Consider the following 9,927-nt stretch of genomic DNA (forward strand, 5'->3'; position numbering starts at 1 on the left):
AAACACTGCCATGAATAAAGAATGGTATCAAAACGTCCTGCAAGAGTGACTTCTTCCAACGATCCATGAGCAATTTGGTGATGATCCGTGCATTTTCCAGCATGATGGAGCACCATGTCACAAAGCAAGAGTGATAAAGAAGTGGCTCAAAGATCATTACATTGAAATGTTGGATCCGTGGCCAGGCAACTCCCCGGATCTCAATCCCATAGAGAACCTGTGGTCAGTCCTTAAAAGGTGAGTGGACAAGCAGAAGCCCACAAATTGTGATCGACTCCGAGAACTAATAAGGCAAGAATGGATCGCCATCAGTCAGGATTTGGCCAAGAAGCTAATATCCAGCATGCCAGAGCGAATGGCTCTGAAGGTTATGAAGAACAAGGCTCAACACTATAAATATTGACTCATATTTTTTGCAAATAAAAGCCTTTAAAACTTATGATATGCTTATCATTGTTTTTCAGTATACCATAGAAACGTGGAAAAATCTACAAATACTGAAGTGGCAAACTTTGCAAAATGTTTGGCCATGACTGTGTACTCCTGCCTAAGAATGAAATCAAACAATTTGCAGCAAGTAACAGTTCAAAACATGAACATCCTACATACAGTGGCCCTAAAAAGTATCCAGACACTTTTGGACACTGTATGAAATGCATGAAAAAAAGTGCCATCTGCAAACAAATAACACTTGAACTTTTAATGCAACTAGTCTCAAGGTAATTTTTAGTGGATGTATGGAGACAGATCCACTGAAGTTCATGAGTGAGTGACGTGACATGTGGCCAAGTATGGTGACTCATACTCGGAATTAGTGCTCTGCATTTATCCCATCCAAAATGCACACACACAGACACACACACACACACACACACACACACCCGGAGCAGTGGACAACCATATTGTTGCGGCGCCAGAGGAGCAGTTGGAGGTTCGGTGCCTTGCTCAAGGGTCTCACCTCAGTCATGGTATTGAGGGTGGAAGAGAGCACTAGTTATTCACTCCACCCCACCGTCAATTCCTGCCGGACCTGAGACTTGAACCCTTGTAACCTTGGGGTTATAAGTCCGACTCTCTAACCATTAGGCCACGACTGCGGACAGACACAGTCAAGAGTCAGTATACGTCAGGAGATGGATACAAAAAAATTCAAAGGCTTCATCAATGACACTTTATGCTGTTTCAAACCGTGGCTCAGTTGTAAAATGCTTTTGTCATAAATGTGAGACCCATTGGAAGTTGTTTATTACCATCGCCAGCCAGTTTGATATCTGAAGTTAGTAATGGAGATTAATGTTCACTGAAATAGTCCTTGTGTATCAGAAGTTTCAATCAAAGTTTCAAGACACAGAAGCTGCATATGAAGAGTCAAGTATACCAATGAAAGGTGCATTTACATTTAAAGGGATAGTTCACCCAAAAATGAAAATTCTGTCATTAATTACTCACCCTCATGTCGTTCCAAACCTGTAAGACCTTCGTTCATCTTCGGAACACAAATTAAGATATTTTTGATGAAATCCGAGAGCTTTTTTGACCCTGCATAGACAGCAATGGAACTGACACGTTCAAAGCCCAGAACGTTAGTAAGGACATTGTTAAAATAGTCCATGTGACATCAGTGGTTCAACCGTAATTTTATGAAGCTACGAGAATACGTTTTGTGCGCAAGGAAAACAAAAATAACGACTTTATTCAACGATTCTTCTCTTTCGCATCAGTCTCCGCCACCATTCATGAGTACCACGACGCATGTTTGTGCATTCCTCTGCTTGAAAGCAAGCAGCAGCGCATGCTTTCAGAACACCGGCTCCTGCGTCAGCAGGTTTACACGCATGTGCTCACTAAAGTTGCATTTATTTGATAAAAAAATACAGTAAAAACACAATATTGTGAAATATTATTATAACTTAAAATAAAAGTTTTAAATTTTATTACAATGTTAAAAATTATTCCAGTGATAGCAAATGAATTTAATTTCATTTATTTTGATCGATAGTGTATGTAAATTACATGGCTGATGTGTACAAGATTAATGAGGAATACATGGAATGTATTTATCTTAAAGTTAATTTAAGTAAACAGTATAATACAATATAATCAAGAACAGTTTAAGGCTGCTCTGATACTGCATTTCATTTACACAGGAACAAAGCTTCTAGGGACAGAGCTGCATATTACATTTTAGGCTTTTATTTTTATTATTTATTTATTTATTTTACACTCAGAGCAGTATTTATTTGACTGTGTAAGACACCTTTTATTTGGTTTTAACGTCCACCATGTGCCAGAGTGCCACTGATTGTTTATTTGCAATATATTGTAATTTCCTTGTGCATGGTTCTTTATAGGTAGGATTGTCTACTGCTCCAGGGCATTTTATGAGTGTGTTGGCTTTCACACTTGCATTCTGTAACATATTGTACTTATACTGCATTATGCACGGTTCTAGTGTTAAATATAGTGTCACAACATTGTGTTATTACCAGCTGAGGATGGAGAAAGCTGATTTGAGGACATTGGTACAGTAGATGGCAACTGCTGTATCACTTATTTCTCTATAGACTGCAATTTCAGGGCTGGGGAACAGCAGATGCCGCCTGTTTTCCTGTGTTAAGTGAATTACCAAGTTAAAGCCTGACTTTAATATGAATTATGAAGACTTAAGGTTTAGGATTAACACCATCGCTCTCAAACCACGAGTTACTGACAAGCTCGTGCACACCAAATATGTCAAACAAACACACATACACACACGGGTGCACACACGCGGACAAACACGCAGCGGGCAGGAGTGAAAGAGAGTTGTTTATCACTACCAAACACCTGTGCGACAGAGAAAGGCGTTAGCAAAATCCCCCCTGAATGGAAAATAATCCTCCGTTTCCTGATGACTTTTAGACAGCAGTGGTGACCTGTGTTTGTGTGTGCATGGGTTTGTTTGTGTGTGTGTGTGTGATTGTGAGGGGTCTTTCTGTTTCATACATTTTTTTTTTTTTTTGGTTGAGCTTTGATACAGTTTGAATGAATAGTTGAATTTGTGAAATCTGGAAAGGAGCACAGAAAGCAACACTCAGCACAGGCTTGAACCACAACTGAAGAGTGAAGAAAAAGAGGCAGAAGAGGGTGTGTGGTTACCATAGAAACCATGTAAAAATGTGTCATCCCTAAATTTATCAAACCTTATTAATTAAGGGCACTTATACCTGTAATTTTCTCCCTTTGCATGAAAAATGAAACACAGACAGTTCCCTTGTCACAGATTAAACCCAGTTCTGTATTAAATTGTAATGTCAGTTTAATTGTTAATTTGTGGTGAAACCAGCTCTGAACTGAGGTAAGTTTACAGGTTAAAAATGATAGCATTTTAGCACATATGCTCCATGAAGCAGCAGGATATGCACACGCAGACAGGATATGACTCCCCCTCAAATTTCAGAGAGTAAATAGCATCACCTATAAAAGTGAAAAATATTGGCGAGGAATGAAAGCATTGAGCTTTGTGTGAATCTCTTTTAGCTCTAGTGGCATTTTAGCTTCAGCCACTATTCTGTTTACACTCTGCCATTAAAGGAAGTCATTCTGAACTGTCAATCATCTCAGTATTACAATCATCTCATTGATAGAAACCCGGAAAAGCTCTTAAGCTAAAGGTTACCTACTATGGGCATTAGACTATCAGTGCACTAGCGTGTGTGTGTATGTCTGTGTGTTTGTGTTATGTGCAAGTGTTTGTGGTGTCAAACCAACCATGATCTATACGGTTCAGTGCGCTAATAGTCAAGGGTCCTAGAGAACATCATTCGGTGTGGAGCAGTGTATTAGTAATGGTCCTGTCTGTTTCCCTATCCCATGAGAGGAATTGGCCTCACTGTATCCAAAAGACACAATACAGAAGTGCATGTTTGGTTGACTCAAGAATTCAAAAATTGACATCAGGTCAAATCGACCTGTTAGAGTATGATTTTTTTTTTTTTTTAAATAAAACAATAATTTAATTCTTAAATATTTCATGAATTCCTCATAAATCTTGTATGTGAACCTCAGGAAAGTAATGTACAAACACTACCATTCAACAGTTTGATCATTAAGATTTTATTTAAGAAACTATTCTGTTTATATAGCAAGGTTGCATTAAATTTATCAAAAGTAATGGCAAAGACGTCCATAATGTTATGAAACATTACTATTTCAAATAAATGCTGGTCTTCTCAACTTTGTATTCCTGGAAACATTATCACAATTTCCACATAAAAAAGATTGATAATAAGATTGAAAAAACTGATAATAAGATTTTTTGGTAACACTTTAGAATAGGGAACACATATTCACTATTAATTAAGCGTTTTCCCTCAATAAACTCCTAATTTGCAGCTTATTAATAGTTAGTAAGGTAGTTGTTAAGTTTAGGTATGCGGTGGATTGAGGGATATAAAATATGGTCATGCAGAAAAAGGCATTAATATGTGTTTTATAAGTAATAATAAACAGCTAATATGCTAGCAATTTTCATGCTAATAAGCAGCTAGTTAGTTGTGAGAATCTGCCCATAAAATAAAGTGTTACAGATTTTTTATTTTTTTAAAGAAATTAGTGCTTTTATTCTGCAAAGTTGCATTAAATTGCTAAGTGAAAAGTGACAGCAAATACTTTTATATGGTTACAAAACATATTTCAAATAAATGCTGTTCTTTTGAACTTTGTTTTTTTTTTCAGAATTATTTGAATAATATCATGGTTTTCAAAAAAAATATTAAGCAGCACAACTTTTCAACATTGATAATGATAAAAAAAAAAAAGTTTCATGAGCACTAAATCAGCATATTAGAATGATTTCTGAAGGATCATGTGACACTAAAGACTGGAGTAATGCCTGCTGAAAATTCAGCTTTGCCATCACAGGAATGAATTACATTTTAAAATATATGACATTTGTAATAGAAAACAGTCATTTTAAATTGTTAAAAATATTTTGATCATATAAATGCAGCCTTGGTGAGCATAAGAGACTTCTTTCAAAAACATTTTAAAAAATCATACCGATCAAAAACTCAGTGATAATCCTGAATTCATTGACACTCCGTGGATTACTCAAAATTTTGTTTAGTTTGTGATTATGCTAATTTCATATTTTGTTGAACATTTTTTGTCACATCTTACATTGTCACATTTTTTTTTTTTCGGGAATAGAACATTCAGAAGAACAACATTTATTTGAAACAGTAATCAGGTCGATTTAACCTGGTCTCATTCCTTCAAAAATCTGCCTAAAATATATGAATAGGGAGGGAAAAAATTTGTGTGAAATGTAGTATAGTTTCATAGTTTATGTTCATAGCTCATCAGTTACAGCATGTATAGACAGTGTGTGTCCGGTTTAAAGATCACTGTAGGACAGATTGTTGAGCTGCAGGCGAGGACAGGACTCTCATTATATTGAGTGTGCCTCACAAACAATGAAACAAGCACAAGCTCATATGCTCACAGGAACACATAGGGTTTTCCATCTAAAATGGGTCAGATCTCTTAGGTTTATGGGGGAAAGGCACACATATGTATGTCAGGGTGTGTGTTTCTTTCAATAGTCTTATTTCTAGCTAGACAAGCAATAGCAGATTCAGCTCAATGCCTCAAGCAGAAAATCACACCATAAATCTGGCACAAAGACCTTTACAGCTCTATTGCATGTCAAGCATTTGAGATGAAATGACAGCTAGCTTTATGGAACCTGTCTCCCAAACTGATTTTGCCTTCTCATGGGCTACAAGGGATTTTTATTTTCACTGGACAATAAGCAGCTCACATCAATGGTTCAAAGCTTTCTATATGTCCAGGAAATAAACCTATAGAGATCCCATAAGTTAAAGCCATCAAACACAGATCTACACTTGGCACAAGTGCTGCGTCAGAAATGCTTTGGGAATGCCTCTGCGTGACCGTGTCCTGAAGCTTGTGTGAAATCATTCCAATGGAATGGCGAGACGTCACGGGCGGGGTGACGTAGAGACACCGAAAGTAGAGTTCATCCGAAACAAACAAGAGTTAGCTTCTGTGTCTTCAGCAAGCTCTCTGTGTGTGTCAGACTGAAATATCTGTTGTTTGTAGTGCAAGTGCAAAATAACAACAATGTATGGCGAGCAAGAAAAACAGGCAGCACTTTAGACTGTGTGTTCTTCCCTGCCAGCACTAAATATTATAGGTGTGAATACACACGATCGTTATATTGTTTGTTTGGGAGGGGAGCACACATAGTCAGATCTCAAGGGGGCTGACTGTGTGCATTGTCCTCCTGCTGCGAACGCTCCGCTTCCGTCAGGCACACTTTGAGGAGTGTGTCCATGTTTGCAGTCCTTGGGCTGCACCTATCTTCCTCCGCCACCTCAGTCTCTTGCATATGAGCAGACTGCATTTAGATAGTGTGTTTCTATCTGCTCTCATCACATCAGGGGTGGGGATACACATGATTTATGTGTGGTTTGTTTGGGAGTGGAACATGCACAGTCAGCTCTTGAGGGAGCTGGCTGTGTTCATTCATAAAATTCCCGACGTGTACTAGTGTGCACTATCTGGAATGTTTAGCTCTGCTCCCGTTGGCGTTTCTTATCGAGGAAAGAAAGTCTTATGCAATATAGAATCGAGTGGCACGGATCTCTGCATTTCTGCGGATCGGTGCATTACGGGTTTGCAACAAAATAATGCCGGGGGAAAACTTTGAGCAGACGGGAGATTCCCTTTCTCTCTCTCTTTCCTCCAACTGCGTGCAAACTTATTAATTTGTTTGCAAGCTATTATTCATGATTCTTTTAAATTGCATATATTATTATAATATTCAGCTTAACATCAAGACTGTGTTTCACTTGTCTGGTTGTTTGGCTGCATTTAATTCTGAGGAATTAAATAATGAAATAGTTATCTGGCTTTGAGAAGTTGAGATGTCTATATTAATTTAGTATAGGGATTGGAGATGGGCCTCACCCTTTCTCCTCCCTCACCCTCTAAATACAGTGCTCTCTTGGGACGCAGAAGCACGTTTTGCGGTTTCTGTGTCTCAATGGGTCCTGCAGATGGTGTGTCCCGGACAGGCTCTGGTTGTGGAACAGGAAGTACTTACTCTTGAGAGCAAAGAGGCCACAGAACGTGTTCCTCCTCACAAGAAGGTGTCCAGGTTCTACATCTGGTATGTCATCGTTCCATGGAAGGATGGGGAGTTGCGTCCGATTCTAGGTCTGTGCAGACTGAATCGTTCTGTCAAAACGATGCTGACGTTTAAGCAGGTCATGACTCAAATCAGATCCAAGGACTGGTTTGTCACCAGAGAGGATGCATACATCCATGTTTACATCCTTCCACAATACAGGAAGTTCCTGAGGTTTGCTTTTGGGGGCAAAGCATTCATTCTTCCTTTCAGCCTAGCACTGACACCTCGCACTTTCACCAGTGTGTGGATGCAATTCTGGCTCCTCTGCACCTCCAGGTCATCTACGTAATGAATTACATCAATGATTGGTTGATATTAGTTCAATTAGAGCAGATGGTGGTTCGGCATCAAGATGTCATTCTCGCTCACATAAAAGAGCTAGGGTTAAGGCGGAGGAAGAGTGTGCTTTCTCCAGTACAGAGAACCACTTTTGTCGGTGTTGTATGGGTTTCAACAATGATGCAGGCACATTTGTCTCCTGTTTGTGTTTTTTGAATCCCACAGTGGTGAACAGTATGAGGCTAGGTCAGTCACTCACTGTAACACAGTTCTAGAGACTGTTGGGTCTGATGCCAGTAGCATCCTACATGAAATCTTTTGGCCTGCTGTACATGAGACCTTTTGAAGTGGTGGCTCAGAACCAAGGGATTTTCCCCTAAAGGCAACCCGCTTTGCATGATCAAGGTCGCGCGGTGATGCTTACGTGCCTTAGAGACGTGAAGGAAGCCTTGGTTCCTGTCACAAGGCCTGGTGTTGGGGGCTCCTTGTCATCATGTAACGCTAATGACGGACGCCTCCCTCACGGGCAGAGGAAGGAATTAAATAATGAAATAGTTATCTGGCTTTGAGAAGTTGAGATGTCTATATTAATTTAGTATAGGGATTGGAGATGGGCCTCACCCTTTCTCCTCCCTCACCCTCTAAATACAGTGCTCTCTTGGGACGCAGAAGCACGTTTTGCGGTTTCTGTGTCTCAATGGGTCCTGCAGATGGTGTGTCCCGGACAGGCTCTGGTTGTGGAACAGGAAGTACTTACTCTTGAGAGCAAAGAGGCCACAGAACGTGTTCCTCCTCACAAGAAGGTGTCCAGGTTCTACATCTGGTATGTCATCGTTCCATGGAAGGATGGGGAGTTGCGTCCGATTCTAGGTCTGTGCAGACTGAATCGTTCTGTCAAAACGATGCTGACGTTTAAGCAGGTCATGACTCAAATCAGATCCAAGGACTGGTTTGTCACCAGAGAGGATGCATACATCCATGTTTACATCCTTCCACAATACAGGAAGTTCCTGAGGTTTGCTTTTGGGGGCAAAGCATTCATTCTTCCTTTCAGCCTAGCACTGACACCTCGCACTTTCACCAGTGTGTGGATGCAATTCTGGCTCCTCTGCACCTCCAGGTCATCTACGTAATGAATTACATCAATGATTGGTTGATATTAGTTCAATTAGAGCAGATGGTGGTTCGGCATCAAGATGTCATTCTCGCTCACATAAAAGAGCTAGGGTTAAGGCGGAGGAAGAGTGTGCTTTCTCCAGTACAGAGAACCACTTTTGTCGGTGTTGTATGGGTTTCAACAATGATGCAGGCACATTTGTCTCCTGTTTGTGTTTTTTGAATCCCACAGTGGTGAACAGTATGAGGCTAGGTCAGTCACTCACTGTAACACAGTTCTAGAGACTGTTGGGTCTGATGCCAGTAGCATCCTACATGAAATCTTTTGGCCTGCTGTACATGAGACCTTTTGAAGTGGTGGCTCAGAACCAAGGGATTTTCCCCTAAAGGCAACCCGCTTTGCATGATCAAGGTCGCGCGGTGATGCTTACGTGCCTTAGAGACGTGAAGGAAGCCTTGGTTCCTGTCACAAGGCCTGGTGTTGGGGGCTCCTTGTCATCATGTAACGCTAATGACGGACGCCTCCCTCACGGGCAGAGGAGCAGTCATGAGTGGCCACTCTGCCCAGGGTCTGTGGGAAGGCCACCATCTCACGTGGCACATAAATTGCCTGGAAATTCTGACCGGGTTTTGTGCACTGAAACACTTCCTTTCAGACCTGAGGAGTCATCATGTGCCTGTCCGCACAGACAACACATCAGTGGTCTCCTACATCAACCGCCAGGGGGGTCTGCGTTCGCACCAACTATACAAGTTGGCACACCAGATCCTCAAGTGGGCTCGGGGAAAACTCCTCTCACTCAAAACAGTCTACATCCCTGGGCACCTGAATCAGGGAGCATACACCCTGTCAAGACAGAGACTGAGGCCTGGGGAATGGAGGCCCCACCCTGATGTGGTGGAGCAGGCGGTGAATCTATGTGCGTCTTGAGACTTCACTCTATCCACTCTGGTTCTCCCTCTCACATCCAGCTCCTCTCGGACTGGATACCATGGTTGAGGCTGCATCTGTATGCCTTTTCCCCGAATGCTCTGCTCCCGGGAGTTCTGGAGAGAGTCCGCCAGGACTGGGTCCATCCATTTCTAGTAGACCCATTCTGGACAGCCCGAGATTGGCTCTCGGACCTAGTGTCCCTCCTCAATGGCTCTCCCTAGGAGATTCGGTTTCACTTTATTTTAATGGTCCCTTTAACACATTCTGTTGACTATAAGTAACGTTGCACCTACATGTCTACTAACTCTCATTAGAGTATTAGTAGACTATTAGTAGACAGGTAGGGTTAGGGTTAGAATAAGTTGACATGTACTTGCAAAGTTACTTATAGTCAGTAGAA

The 9,927-nt window shown here is 41.0% G+C and overlaps 1 protein-coding gene across 1 annotated transcript in view; it reads left to right on the forward strand.

Moving 5' to 3' along the window:
• The window catches only part of LOC107693814 (fibrinogen C domain-containing protein 1-like), a 65,407-nt gene that overhangs the window by 8,313 nt on the left and 47,167 nt on the right, over positions 1–9,927 (forward strand). The window lies entirely within an intron of this gene.

Source organism: Sinocyclocheilus anshuiensis, unplaced genomic scaffold (genome assembly GCF_001515605.1).
Source record: "Sinocyclocheilus anshuiensis isolate Anshui unplaced genomic scaffold, SAMN03320099.WGS_v1.1 scaffold1392, whole genome shotgun sequence".
Classification (NCBI taxonomy): domain Eukaryota; kingdom Metazoa; phylum Chordata; class Actinopteri; order Cypriniformes; family Cyprinidae; genus Sinocyclocheilus; species Sinocyclocheilus anshuiensis.